This window comes from Urocampus carinirostris, chromosome 2, assembly GCF_059441175.1.
Source record: "Urocampus carinirostris isolate Australia breed hairy pipefish chromosome 2, RoL_Ucar_1.0, whole genome shotgun sequence".
NCBI lineage: Eukaryota > Metazoa > Chordata > Actinopteri > Syngnathiformes > Syngnathidae > Urocampus > Urocampus carinirostris.
Window position 1 is genome coordinate 21,405,595 of NC_142350.1, and position 15,567 is coordinate 21,421,161.

The window sequence follows — 15,567 nt, forward strand, 5'->3', positions numbered from 1 at the left end:
CTGGTTTGCAATAATCTGTGGTCTGTGCATACCTTTGAGACGCTTTAAGATTATGGGCTATACAATTAAACATGACTTGACAACCAATCAACCAACTAACCAACACACTTTTGTTAAACAAGGTGATGCACACTAATTTGTGTGTACCGCTATACGAATGTTGTACAGTTCCACATCAAACTGCAGTTACTCAGCGGTTTATGTAAGAGAGTATCGTAGTATGTGTGTGACAGCACGGTAATGTGTTTATGAGGGGCTAGAATTATGTGTGAGAGTATAGCAGTGTGTATGAGAGTATACAAGAATGTGTGAGAGAGTATACTAGTGCGTGCTTATAAGAGTATCGGGTTAAGTGTGGGAGAGTTAAGTATTGTAAGTATGAAAGTATACCTGTAAGTGTAAGGGAGAATAGTAGGGTGTATATATGAGTATAGTGGTCTTTTTGAGAGAGTTTGATAGTGTTTGTACATGGGATATAACTGTGCCTGTATGAGAGTGTAGTAGTTCATGTGTGAGTTTGATGTTAAATGTGAGAGCAAGTAAAATGTTGTTCTCAAACGGCTTCTCAAATGTTCTCTTCATCTTCTCACACTTATTAAGTGTGGGTTTTCGCTAGAACGGCCATATTACAATGTATTTTTTTTACCACATGCATAAAGCGGAGAAACAAGTGCTAGTGCGCCGGGCCAACATTTAAGTGTTTTGCAGCTTCACACTAATTGGTCCGAGTCTGTTCTAAACAAAAAAGGACTCTTAAACGGCAGCCAATTAGAGGAGCGCCAGTGTGTTTAACTGACGCAAATTATGAAAAAACACTTTGATTGGGAAGAAAATCACATTCGATACTGTACAGAATCTACTGTATATAAGTTATTTTTAATTGGTGTCTTTGACTGGACATTGATATTTTTTCTGCTAATTAATTTTCTTTAATGGTAATCCCAAATTCCTATGCATGCAAAAAGTGAAGAAATACAATATGTTTTTTTGCATAAAATCTATACAGTGCCTAGTAAAACTTTAGCTCCCCAATAACTTTTTTTGTCATATTGCCACATTTCAAGCTTCAATCTTGAAGCTAAAAAACTGAAAATATTTTCTAAGAATCAACAACATGTGAGAAACAATTATAAAATAGTAAAAATGACAGTGTGGCGATGTGTGTCATTAAGTGGAAAGCACCCGAATAGACATCATTATGAAGCATTATGACACCAGGCAGGTCAGGGATAAAGTTGTGGAAAAATTAAAAGCAGGAATGAGATAAAAGAAAATTTTCGCAACATTTGCACATCTCCTAGAACTGTGCGAGCAATAACATCAAAATGGAGAGAGCATAAAACCAGAGATCCAAGCAAGAGGCCAGTTACATACCTGTCGACCTCCACGGCTCCATGCCCTTACAAACTGTCGTATTTTCCCTACAAAATAATCTTATACCATATATATTTTTTCAAACGTGTTTATTTATGTAGTTTAACATGTTATATCGTACATGTGTTTTGTTATATCAAATATGTTAATTAACATTTTGTTGTGAGATCCTGAGTTGCTCGACATGAATGAGGTTTATTATAAAAAAAGTTCAAAAATTAAGTAGCTTGGACATTCACTGTAGAAGGAAAAAATACATGCAAATATAATTAAGTAGAATAATACATTTTCTTATTCAAATTATTAATTCATTTTCTGCATAATGTTCAATCATTGTTGGTAATATACTGATTAATGGGATACCCACAAACCTGTTTTTTTCATTTGCTCATTTTATACTTCCTTTTTTTCTTAACTTCTTTATACAACATAATGATTCGTAATATAATTCATCACAGCAAGTGAGCCGATTGAGAGCCGGCTCTCTTTAATGAGTTGAGTCGAAAAATCCGGTTCTCTAAAAAGAAAACCGGCTTTTATCCCTTCCTTTCACTACACAACTAGGACATGAAATCCGATGTCTTTTAAGACCAGACATTTGCAACGAAAAAAAAACAATACCAAGATAGAGGCTACCGCGGCGAACTCGTTTGACTTGATTGATTTGCCGTTTCGTGATAGTCGGTGTCTACCGGATGGTACCCATGATTGACAAATTTGCGTTTTTCCGTACAGATTTTTTTGTACGTCGTACACGTCTCAAAATGCATAATAAACGGCAAAAACGTACAGGTTGACAGGTATGCCATTATCACAATTTATGAGCTTCAGGCATACACAACTGAGGTGGGGCAATATGTGCATAAGACAACTATTAGTCGTACTCTACATAGATATGCCCTTTATGGTAGAGTGACAAGAAGAAAGCCGTTTCACCAACATGTGGATCAAGGTGCTCTGACCAGATGAGACCAAAATTGAACTTTTTGGGCTGAATGCAAAGGGTTACATTTGGCGTATGAGTAACACTGCACATTTCTTTGAAAACACCATCCCCACTGCCAAACATGGTGGTGGCAGCATCATGCTCTGCGGTTGCTTTTATTCAGCAGGGATTGAGATGATCGTTAAATTTGATGGGAAGATGGATGCAGGGAAATACAGAGCGATTCTGGCAGAAAATCTATTGGGCTCTTAAAGAGACCTGAACATGGGGCACATGTTAACTTTCTAACAGGACTAGGGCCATAAACATAAAGCAAAATCCATTAAGGAATGGTTTAAAACTAACAATTTAAAGGTGTTAGAATGGCCGGACCATAGAGCATTTGTAGAAAGATCTAAAGAATGCTGTCCGCAAACAATAACCATCAAACCTAAAGACCTTGGGCAGTTTTGTAAAGAGGAATGGGAAAACATTTCTCTTTTACGTTTACAGCCCGGGAAAAAAAACATGGGACGCAAGAAAACACTGAGTGAGCAGCCAGTTTAACTGTGAATAAACAATGAAAAGTGACATTGATAAATATGAATGAATAAACTAAGGGACATTGTAAAATTGGTGCGTATGCCTAGCAAGCCGGCCAAACATCATGGGGGGAGCAGCCAACGAGCGCCCACTAGAAAAAAACAAAACGGGAAAGCCCTCGGCAGCCCTGACACTAACAGGGAGCTAGCCGGACAAACTTACCAATCGTGATACACGCAAAAATCACAAACAAAAATCTGTAATCGCCTTCCTCAAATTCTAAATAAGCGGTATGCAATTGCTGTACACTATAATCGCTGTCTGTCCTAGGACTGGCCCCACATGTTGCGTTGATGGGGTTTTGAGAGTGTTGTGTTCCTTCAATGACATCACAGCTCTACAGCAAATAAGGCAAATGGGTCAGCTTTAAAACTAAATTTGTCAAGTCCCCGGTGCGTCAACTATTTTGCAACATACTTGCATAATAGCGAGGAGGGATACTCCACTTTATAAGCCTCATTTAAACAAAATACATACAGTATGTTTGAGAATACCTTTTAAGAATTGTGTGTTTTATATCATGGTCTTTTCTTGAACATGTCTCTTGTGTGAAACACTCAAATTGTTGCCATGTTTCTTAACAAGTTTGCTTACATGAAGCCGGCACTGCTCTCTATTGGCTTTGCGTTGCCATTGCATTTCTTCTACCCTCGTGATTAACGGCAGCTTGCATTTTTTCCAGCATTGTCCAATGAATCTGGTTATGCCCAAGAATACATAGTACACCTAAACAGGGCACTATGAAACATGTATTAGTGCAAGGTTTATGGGCCATGCAAAAGTAGTAGTGTTTCCCAGTGGTCATTTGATATAGGATGAACTTCCTGCAACTGCAAATTCAATCTACATTTTACTTTCATTATTACCCAACACTATACAGGAAGAGGTTTGTATCAAAACAAATATATTCAAAATTGTCTACAGATCTAACGATCATATAAATGCTCTTGTTATGTTGAAAATCCCATAAGTAAATCACATATATTAATGTGGCTCTGCAAAACACATGATCCACACTGGATATTTTTATTTCAATGATACCGGATAAATTGGAAAATTGGCTTTAGAAAGTCCTCAAAAAGTGCTTGAATTTGACCATAAAACATGTGTACGAACCCTGAGTACTTGTTACCAAGAAAAGTAATTGTATTCAGAGAATGTCTTACTTTGTACCATGTTAGTCCAAACACTGCTTGATTTCACACATAAGTTAAACTTTAGAAAAATTAGGTTTCCTTTGCTTCACCCACCTTAAACACATCAGTAGTGTTGTTTGGATTAATTATGATAACGATCAATAACTTTTGTTAATAATAAAATAATATATTATTTCTTCTTTTAATGGTACTAGAGAATTTGGAAAATTGGCCATGAAAGTTCAGTCAACTTATTTAATGCCAGATGTTTGTCATAAATCTGGAGAGCTGGTGCTAGGCAATTTTTGCAACTTGTGCTTATTTTAAAGGCCTACAGAAGATGTAGTTTTGTAGCTATATTTATTAGCATAGGACATGTCAAAAGGAAGCTCTAACCCTTATCTTTCATTAGAGGAAAAAAAACGTATTTAGAGCTTTTACCAGTCTTTAGTGAAAAACAGTTGAACTTTGTTTCTTGCCAAATTTTGTTTCCAAGAAAACTTCTGAGAAAAACAGCTTTTTGTGAAAAGATGCATTTTAAGCAGAACTTTCACTTCAGTGCTTTCTTTGCATTTGTGATACCTCCATTATCGAAACAATGTGTTGCATAAACTCAAGGGCACTTTGCTTGCAAACTAGCATTTTATTGCAAGAACGCCGAAGTAATATGTGAACGATGCATTAACTTTGCAGGAACTTTTTAAATGATCCTGTTCACACGATTGTGTTCCTTTGAGTAACCACGATCCTGCGGATGGGCACAAAACATCCTCCCTCTCCGACCAGACGACGACGATGTCAATTCATCTTTTTTTGAAAGGAATAAGCTCTGTTGAAGAGTTAACTGCCAATTACTATGTGTCCGTATCTCGCTAATCACACCACTCTGTTTCCCTACACTGATTTGTATAGAGGGTCGTCTGCACACAGTCATTCACCGGATACCGAAAGCAACACTAAGAAGATGTGCTTCCTCGATGTGTGGACAAAGATCTGATGAAAGCCACTCCTCCCATCTAATGGTGATTTTTCATACTGAAACCATTCCCAGAGGCTTGATGATTACTGATAAGCAGCGCCAAACTCTTTATAATAGTTTGAAATAAAAAAAGAAAAACATTTTTTTATGTCTTGGCACTCAGGGACAATGCTTCTAAAAACATATTCATACGTTCTGACATTGAATGAGTTAACAGTATTAAAATTTAAATTTTTTCTTTTCATGGTACTGGAGAACTTGGAAAATTGGTTCTGAAATACTTGGGATTTTGAATTTGGCTATGAAAAGGGTGTGCGGAACCCTTTAAAGAAAGTTTTGGATGGAGAACTGAAGTGCTGGTTAAAAGAAATGTCTTATGAGCAGTGCATCCCGAATTCCGCCCCCTCCGACAGGCCGGGGGTGCGCCGGGCGAATCCTTAAGCAGCCCTAGCCGATCATAATTGTATTTCATAACTGTCAGCAGACGAAAGGTGACGAGAAAGCTATTTGCGTCATTCGGCCGTCTTCGTCTCGCTTCTCAATAAAACCCCAATCAGCAGGCAGATTGTTAGCTGTGCCCCTCCAAGATTATTAAAAAAATAACAAGTGAGGGGAATTTACGGGTGACAATTAACGGGCGGGGGTTTGATTAATAAAGTTGGCTTGCTGATGCGTTCGAGGAGCGGGAGGAGGACCTGACACACGGCCGCTTGTCACTGGAGACGGCCGCGTCACTCTTTTTGATTAATGGCGCGTCATGACCTACTCCGATCCCGCCTTCGACTTCTCCTACTTCTCTTGTTCTCATCCCCTCTCGGTGTATTTTATTCCACTGTCCTAGCTTTTAAAGTAAGACTGTGATCAGAATATATTAGAATAGTTTTGACGATTAAGTGCAAATCACTTTGCTATTTTCATGGTCAAGTTCATGCAGTTTTTAAGGACTTTTAAAGCCAAACTTGCAATTTCTCCAGTACCATTAAAAAAAGTCCGGTGTCTCAAATATATATGTGATTTACAGATGCCATTTTAATATTGCATGTGCATTTCTCAAGACATTTGATTTTTAGATCATGAGTAATAACTGACAAACCTCTTCTTGGGTCAAATGAGAGAAATATGTAGATTACATTTTCAGTTGCAGGAAATACAATTCACCACTCAGATAGGCTACCTACATAATCATTGCACTAATACACATCTCGTAGTGCCCTTTTCAGATGTAGTATGCACCTGTACTCTTGGGCGATGACAAATCATGTGACAATGTCATACAAACTAATGCCAGTTGCAGTCACTCATGAGGGAATAAGAAATGCAACGACAAAGCAAAGCTATCAGAAAACAGTGTCGGCGTCATTTTAAGTAGGCTTGTTGCATACCTGTCAACCTGTACGGTTTTGCGTACAAAGTACGTTTTTTATGCATTTTAAGACGAGGAAAATCTGTATGGAAAAATGCAAATTTGTCAATTATGGGTACCATCCAGTATACACCAACTATCACGAAACGGCAAATCAATCAAGTCAAAGCAGTTCGCCGCAGAAGCCTCTGACTCGGTATCGTTTTTTTCGTTGCAAACGAAGCGAGCGGTTTGATGCTACTGTGCTCATGCGTCTGCCGCCAGGGGATTTCCCATCGTGCATCATTCCGAGAAAAAAAAAAACATGGTGGATGATTAAATTTGTATTTTGTACGGGAAAATACGACAGTTTGTACGGGCATGGAGCCGTGGAGGTTGACAGGTATGTTATTGAGAAACATTGCAACACGTTCCAGCATTTTAAGGCACTCTACTCAAAATTGAAGCTCTTAATCTTTGAAAACGCAACATATAAAGTATCAACATATCAAGTATTTTCAAGGATTTCAAGCATATGAACCTTGGCACTGTCTTTAAGCGGTGGTTCTCGACTGGTCTGACTTCAGGACCCACCATTCCACCCTACTTGCAAGCCGCAACCCGAATTGAGAAAAAAAAAAACACTTCTCAAATGTAGTGAATGAAAAGTATTGTGCAGTTTAAAGCAGATATCGTAATATATATTCACATTTTAAAAACAATTAGACAAAATGACCAGCAAAACCAAAACGACTACAAGTAATACTATTCCCCTCAACGCTTAATTAGCTGCATGTTTAAACAAACAGTGTGTATTATTTATCAAAAAGAAAACACGTGCTACTAAGCACAGAAAAAATACAAATTACTGAGACTCCAAGTGCCCAAACTGCACTATTTATCTTCTCTTTTATTTTTGCCTTTCACATGTTTTAATATTTATTTTTGGCCGTATGCTTCTGAGCAAGATGGTAAACAATCATGTCAGCAAAATAGAAATGTCAGTAAAAATATAGCAATTATATGCGGGGCGTTTCGCTATCAGACTTGGCAAGGACTAGGGCTGCAAGCAGGGTTGGGTAGGGTTACTTTAACTGGATTACTTTCAATTACTTTTGGATTACTCCAATACCATTATTATTATATTCCGTTACTCCCCAAGCCTGCACAAAATTTAGTAATTGTATTCATAATTACTTTATTTTGTCTTTTATTAGCATATTTGGTATTGGAGTAATCCAAAAGTAATTGAAAGTAATCAAGTTAAAGTAACCCTACCCAACCCTGGCTGGAATAATTGACCGATAAAACTACGAGTCGAATATTTAAATTTTCTTTTTTTGTTTGGGTTTAGCATGACATTGAATTAATTTAGTGGAAAAATGATGATAAACACAAGATAAATGGTTACAATAAAAATACATATTTTATTGAACAGACCGCTCGCTCATCCTCAGTAGGGTCGCGGGGGTGCTGGAGCCCATCTTCCGGCAGTGGGCAGGGGACACCTTGAACTGGTTGCCAGACAGTCGCAGGGCACACAGGCACAGACAACTCACTCACTCATTCACACCTAGGGACAATTTGGACCAGCCAATTAACCTAACATGCATGTATTTTTGGAATGTGGAAGGGAACCGGAGTGCCCGGAGGAAACCCGAGCAAGCACAGGGAGAATCATGCAAACTCCTGCAGTAGCTGGACTTGAACCCTGATCTTCTGCACCGTGGGGCTGCACGCTAACTGCCCACCCCCTGTGCCGCCCCAACCAATTAGGCATAAATAAAAAAAAAATTTAAAAACTCCCTACTGTACTGTTTTTACATGCTAAAGTCAAATCAAGTAATCATTTGTATCCCTGTAAACCACGAGCAGGGTCATTAGTAGCAGTAGAACAGTAAATTAAACAAATATTAAATGCATTGTGTTTAACAAAAGTACCTTACAATTCACAGTTGATAATCAAATGGTTTTAGCCACTGATGTTTGTAACATTTTAACAATTGACATTCTTTGGACTGCATGCATTTTTAGTTCCAATACGTTTTTCAAACACAGCCTGGCATAACGCTCAAGGTTTCTTTAATAGTGAGCTATACGTGTAGAAAATGTACAATGCATGTCATCAAAATCGTATTGCTTGAACGTTTGGTAAACCCTACCAAGGCGAGTCAGACTCTGTTTCCTTCAACTCTCTGACATGATCTTTAAATGTTCTTGTGTTGCCGAGTTACTGCTGTGATACGCAAGATCTGCTTTGCAAACTTTTTATTCTCTGTAAAGCTTTGGCACTCGTACTTGATGTTGACGCCGACATTTATTCATGCTTATTTTACGGTTCAAGACAGAGATACAATTGTGCATATGCAATTCTCAGCATGGCTCGAACATTAGCTAAATCTTACTGAGGCGAGTCAGACTCAGTTCCGTTCAACTGTTTTACCTGATCTTTAAATGTCCCTGTGTTGCCAAACTGCTACCATGATACGCAAGGTCTGCTTTGCAAACTTTGCAAGTGGTCTTTTTATTCTTCATAAAGTTTTGGTACTGATGTTGACAAGTATTGTGCATATGCAGTTCTCAGCAGGGATTATACGTATGTAGCGATGCCTCACTTGTTTGGAAAAATGTGAATGGCGACAAAAGTCGACATCGGAATCCTTTGTCCACTATTTCTATTATCAATGTTTTGTCGACTATTCCGACTAATTGTCACATCCATAGCGAGGACTAAGGAGGAAGATTGAGAAACCGAATCGTCCTACATTGCGGCGCGTCACCTAAGCTAACCTTGTCACTATGTTGAGTCATCTGTGATTAATGAGTGCAGTGCGACTGAGCAATTAGGTCAGGGATGTTTTTTGTATATGCGCTGTGTGTCAAACTTTTGGGCAAAATGTTAATTACGCTCGCGACTGACTATTATTTAGGTGATCAGTTAATTTGCCATTTAATCAGCGCAATGGCAGGCGTCTGAGAAATGTCACATAAGTCCTGACAGTTGGATGTAATCAGTCTGCTTGGAAGACTTAATTGCAATCTTTTTCCTTTCTGTTTTTTTCATCACGTAAACCGACTCACTTTTTCAAAAGTACTGTTGATCCTCTTTGGCCTTACACATGTTTTTCAAATTGATCCCAAAGACAATCCGTTTTCAGTTTGACCCTCGTAAACATCAACCACGTGTGAGACACTCTTGTGAAGTGGAACCATGTTATTTCAACATTTTAATTTATATTTACAACGAAAAAGCTGGAAAGTGGGTGTTGCAAATATATTAGTCCCCCTGTTCTCTCACGTCAGCCAGCTGAAGTTCCCGGATGACCTCTGAATGATACAATTTTGTCCTGAATAAATTACACCGACAAACGGTGCACTTGTGTGTCATAGAGTCAGTTTAATCTAGCATGTCCAATCTCTGGCCCGGGGGCGAGTTACGGCCCGTCATCAATTGATTAGTGGTTCCCTGGCCTCTGTCATTAAATTAATAATATGTGGTCCGCCAGTAATGTTGACCGCAGTATAAGATATATTGTAAAAATAATAATAATAATGAGAATAATAATCACAATTTCACCAAACAATGGCAGTAGCCCTTTGGCCACCTTTCCCTTTGCTTTCAGTGAGAATTTTCAACTTTGTGACAGTAAATCAAAAAGCAAATTGGAGTATGTTTTCATCAAAATCCGAAACAACTGTGTCTGTCTAATTTTCCAAGAGACTTTAGCTGTTTTTAAATAATTTAATATCAAAGGCCCTGCCAGACGGAACATGCTGACGACAAAAAGCTAACTGGAAAAGAACGCTGTGAAAGGGTGAACCAACTGGAAGCTGTTTTAATGGCACTACAGGGATTTTTTTACCAGACCCTTCCAGTCAAATGGAAATGCTACAAAGGCGAGCTACAAAGTCACGACGCTGCTCGCCAAGCAGTGCAAACCTTTCACGAAGGGAGAATTTCTTAAAGACTGTTCAAAGAATACCAGGCTGAATAGTCGGCCCCTTCGCATTTTTAGCTTTCCAAATATGGCCTGCTTTCTGAAAGACATCTCTGGTTTAAATACACCTGAACAGGCAGCATCATGGAGCATTTCACAGCATTGTGAAAACCAAAGAACACACATGGCAGGTCGGGGGTAAAGTTGTGGAAAAGTTCAAAGCAGTAATAGGATGCAAGAAGAGTTCACAACATATCCTGGAGCCCTGTGCGAGCAATAATATTAAAATGGATACAGCATAAACCTACTGCAAACCTACCCAGACGTGGCTGTCCCTCTAAACCTTCGGCCCGCACGAGGAGAAACCGAATCAGAGAAGCTACCAAGAGGTCCATGATCACATGGGATGACCTGCAGGCATACACTGCTAAAATGGTACAATCTGTGCATAAGACAACTATTAGTTATACTCTGCATGAATCTGCACTTCCTGGAAGAGTGCCATGAAGAAAACCGTTTCTGAAATGTTACCATAAGAAGGCCCGTTTGGTGTTTGCAATTAGCCACATGGGCGACACAAATGACATGTGGAAGGAGGTGTTCTAGTCAGATTAGACCAAAATTGAACTTTTGGAGCTGAAGGTTCTTTGGGAAAGCATAGAAAAACACACACGTCCAAACGTATCTTCATGGTCGCATCGACTTCTTGAGTTTAAGGATGAGAGACCCTCGCACAAATCTTTGATCCCGTAACGAGCATATTTAACAATGATGGCTATATATTCCCCGTTTTTTTTCTTCCTCTGCTCGCAATTAAAGAGTCAGCGTGTGTAATTTAATTCTTCTTTTCAAGTGTGAGCTCCCTGGAGACGTGGCCTGTAGCTGCGCTATCATCGCTCTTGGTGATTATCATTAATGAATGTCGCCTAGGACCATCCCTCAATGTGACTCGCCCAGGAAACACGGGCCCTAATTAAAGGTTCCTATTCATAAATATATGCCTGCAACCATGCGCAGGCTCTTTTTAATGTCAGGAAAGAGCGGCTTTAAGAGCATTTTTTTCCTTTTTTTTTCATTGTTATGAGCCGGCAGCAAGGGATCTGCACATTTTGAGATTTGCAGATTTTGGGGGACGCAGAGGATTAGGACGCCTTCATTTGATATGTAATAGCCACTGTAAATCAGAATGTCAAGAACATGGTTTATTTTATTCCACTGTCATAGCTTTTAAAGTAGGACTAAAAGGAGAATACATTAGAATAGTTTGTAATAGTTTTCGCAAAGGCCTTATGTCTTTTAAAGCAGAGTTTTTTAACCTGTGGTTCAAGACCCAAAATTGAGTTGTGGGTGTTGCAGGCCTTCTCCTTGGTAAAATAATGCTAAGAAGAAGAAAAACCGAGTCAGTTACACTCCTTAAAAGTAGATAGCGATAATTCCTTGCTAAAAGTATTTTTCCTGCTAAGTCATTCGGCACGTTTAAGGAGGACAACATCTCATTTTTCTGTGATTTTGTTGGTTCTATTTCCTTTTTCAGTAGTAAGGCGTAGGAAAAGTGCAAAACAATGACAACAATGATCGAGTTGAAGAAGGAAACAATTATGAAATACTAAAATGGTGTGTGAGTCGATTTAAGCCCTGCTGAAAGGTACAGTAAATGGTTTAAATATGATATACTTTAACCTTTTTACCAGTATGTTCTTCTTTACTAAGTACATATTTAAATAATTATTGACGTTATCAAACGGCGTTACTTCTACAGTAATGGGGCAATCAAACTAATAACGGCGTTATCGTTACTGATGGTCAAAAGTGGTGCGTTACATATAATAAAGCGGTTTTCCGCTCTCCTCTGAGTTGTTTAGGTCTCATAATTTTGGATCAGGTCACCATTCAAGAAAAGTGACCACCATATCATAAGATAGCGATTACGAATACAGTATTTACCAATATTCAATAATGCACCAAAAGACAAGGCATATTGGTGAATGCGGTTTCAACCCACTCAGCTATCCACCGAAAAAGAGTTGTTTCCCTTTGAGATGCTATTTTTCTCTTGTGATTAGTCAAAATGCATTTTTTCAGGGATTCTGTGCTGTTGACTTTGAATTCGTTGCGTACGGAAAAGATTAACATTGTTTTGTATTTTACCTTTGTAGATTTATAAATATAAATATTTTTTCCCGTGTTCTTTAGTCTAAACGTTCAGTGTTAATGTTTCTTTATGTCACCCCTATTCAGACATGGGACCAAGTCACACATGTGCAAGTCTCAAGTAAGTCTCAAGTCTTCACCTTCAAGTCCCAAGTAAGTCCCAAGTATTTTTTTCTTGGGCAAGTCAAGTCACAAGTCAAGTCCCGAGTCTTAGATTGCCAAGTCCAAGTCAAGTCACAAGTCATAAAAACAGCGACTCGAGTCGACTCGAGTCCAAGTCACTAAGTCTCAAGTCCCCATGTCTGCCCCTATTAAGTCATTCATAATGATACATAATACATCTTGATATGGATTAAAGAAGAAAACAACCTGAAGAGCCATTTGAAAGCCGAAAAAGACGATACTCTAAAAGGGGTCAGAGATTAATTTAATTTATTAAACTCACTTTATATTGTTTACTGCTGATTTTTATTTAAGTAAATCGTCTACTGTTCATTTTTGCTGCACTTCAAGTGTGGGATAAGTGTGTTGCTGGTGAGGTGCAAAAAATATTACAAGGTTCTATAACACAACTACCTGTCTGTTCTTCTCCATTCAACTGACTTAAATACTGTTCAGGAGATATCAAAATATTTCACATAAAACTTATTTTTGAAGTAATGGAAATAGTTGCGTTGCCTGGTCAGTAGTTACTTTCTTTATAGACTAACTCAGTTACTTTTTTGGAAGAAGTAGTGATTAACAATAACGAATTACTTTTGTAGGGTAACGTACCCAACAGTGCTTATACTGTATGTCACCATAGATCTACAAATAAAAACATAGAACACAGAATTGCAGTTGATGTATTGGTCTTTATTGTCATTACAAAAGTAAAACCAAATTTGAGGGCTTCTTCTTTAATCGTCAGAAAACATTTTAGAGAGTGTCTGACTAGATGCACGCTAGCTAGCATCAGCTATCTTTAAATTGAGCCAGGTCTCCTTGATGATTAAGATACAACCACACATGTAGCGGTTTCCCACAAGTTGTAGCTCCAAGTTATCCATTTCATGGGTAAATGAATCTGGTGTGGGCGAGATATAGGCTCTGCAAGGGTAGCTTGTTAGGGTTTCTTATGTAGCTTAGCTGTAGCAGTCGGCCAGACCTGCCGCCTCTCCCGATTACACCTCAGTCCTTTTCTGGACTCGATAACAATCCACGGTGATCACCATTTATTTGCACTCATCTAACTTGACTCAAAATCTGATTTTGATTGATAAAGTTATTTCCAATGTAACAAGCTGCTAAAAGCTAGAATTAAATTCTACCTGCCGCCGTGCTTTGCAGTTTTATTTTCGGTGGACTTGTTGACTTGTGCACTCGCCCCGCTGTTTGACTGGCAGCATACACTGCCTATTACAATCATGCATACAGTCAAGCCCACCCAACACACACACACACACAGCCTGCCGTGTGATAGCATTTGCTGGGTGCTGTCTACTGCAGAACACAACGCATGATACTTATTAATGACAATAAAGACGATACAATCCAAAACCAACGATACCTAAAGCGTGAATTAAGGAGGGATTTATTATATTTAACCTAAAAAGCCTCCCCCAATGAAACTGGCAAAGGGTTAGCAAAGCATATCAATATGTTTTGTTTACTTATGAACATTTTATAGTGTTCCAACATTACACTTATAATACCTTCTAGAATAGCAGGAAGACATTGTCATTGCGTATAACTAATTTTGGTCACACTGTCGTACTGCAAGCCATGCATTGTAGGCGAATCTCTTTTTATGCATTTTATTTTTCAAGAACGCATCTTTCTGCTCCCACTTAGCAGCTGAGAAATGCTAATTGGAGCGCACGTGTCAAAGCTAACAAAAAGGCAAAAGGAGGCGGCCACGTGTCAAGCTAGGCGACGATTATTTTCAAACGCTTCATGCAGTCAAAGGAACTTCAAATCTTGATGGATTTTCCCCAATATTTGTTTACCAAGAGTTAAAAATGTGCATTTGCTTGAAAAACATTAGATACACCTGCGTATAATACAAATCCAGAAAATTGATTTTTGCCCTTACCTATATAATCTGTCATAATAATATATTTCTGTAGAGGTGTTTTAATTTTCGTTGCAGTATGTTTGTAGTATTTCATTTTGTTTGTTGTAATACTGTTGTTTTCTTTTTGTAGTAATTTTGGAGTATATCTGTAGTATTTTGTGGATTTTGTAGTTTTTCTGCAGTGGTATTTTTTGTAGTATTACCATAGTTGTATTTTTGTAGTATTCATGTTGTAATACATCTGTAGTCATATTTTTTTGTAGTATTTGTTTTGGAACATTTCTGTAGCAGACTTTTTGTATTGTAATATTTTTATAATATTCCATTGTACTTTTTTGTAATATTTCTGCAGTGGTATTTTGTAGTATATCTGTAGAACTAACTCCCCTAATAGAATTTTGTAGTGTATGTAGTTATTTCGTATTTCTGCAATCAATTTTTGTAGTATTTACACAGTATAATGTTGTTGTGTATATATATATATATATATATATATATATATATATATATATTAGTAGTAGTAGTATTAGTAATGTATGTCAGTACCTATATTTTTTGTAGTATTCACATTGTGGCATTTTTGTAATATTTCTGTCATAATATTGCCCTAGTAGAATTTTGTAGTATACCTTTAATATTTTGTAGTATTTCTGTTGTATTTCCAAATTATAATTCTGTCGTATAGATTTGGTATTTTTGTAGTATTACTGTAGTTGTCTTTTTGTAGTATTTATGTTACAACATTTCTGTAGTAGTATGTTTGTCTCATATTACTGTAGTGGTATTTTTTGAGGTATTTTTGTAGTATTTAATATCATCAGTGGGAGGAATTCCGTGCATCTCCTCCCTTATCTATTGTCTAACCAAATGTGGTTATCATTTCTCTTTATCTCACATTTGTTTACCCTTTATATTTGGTCCTACGGCACAGTAAGAGAAAATAGCACCGAACATGTATTTTTTAAGCGATTTTTCAACTTTAAAAAACTCTTAAAAGTGACAGAAAATAAGGGTAGGGATGACGACGGTTTAATTGCATTGTCAAAAGTAGCGAAAGCTGTCT

At 37.8% G+C, this 15,567-nt stretch overlaps 1 protein-coding gene across 2 annotated transcripts in view; it reads left to right on the plus strand.

The window, feature by feature from the left end:
* Nucleotides 1-15,567, plus strand: part of LOC148371328 (teashirt homolog 1-like) — a 76,933-nt gene that overhangs the window by 1,983 nt on the left and 59,383 nt on the right. Inside the window, exon 2 of one of the 2 annotated variants that reach the window (XM_088329351.1) lies at nucleotides 4,953-5,060. The exons of the other annotated variant lie outside the window; for it this stretch is intronic. The gene's annotated coding sequence lies outside the window, so the exon portion shown is untranslated. The remainder of the gene's footprint in view (nucleotides 1-4,952; nucleotides 5,061-15,567) is intronic. 2 annotated transcript variants of the gene reach the window in all.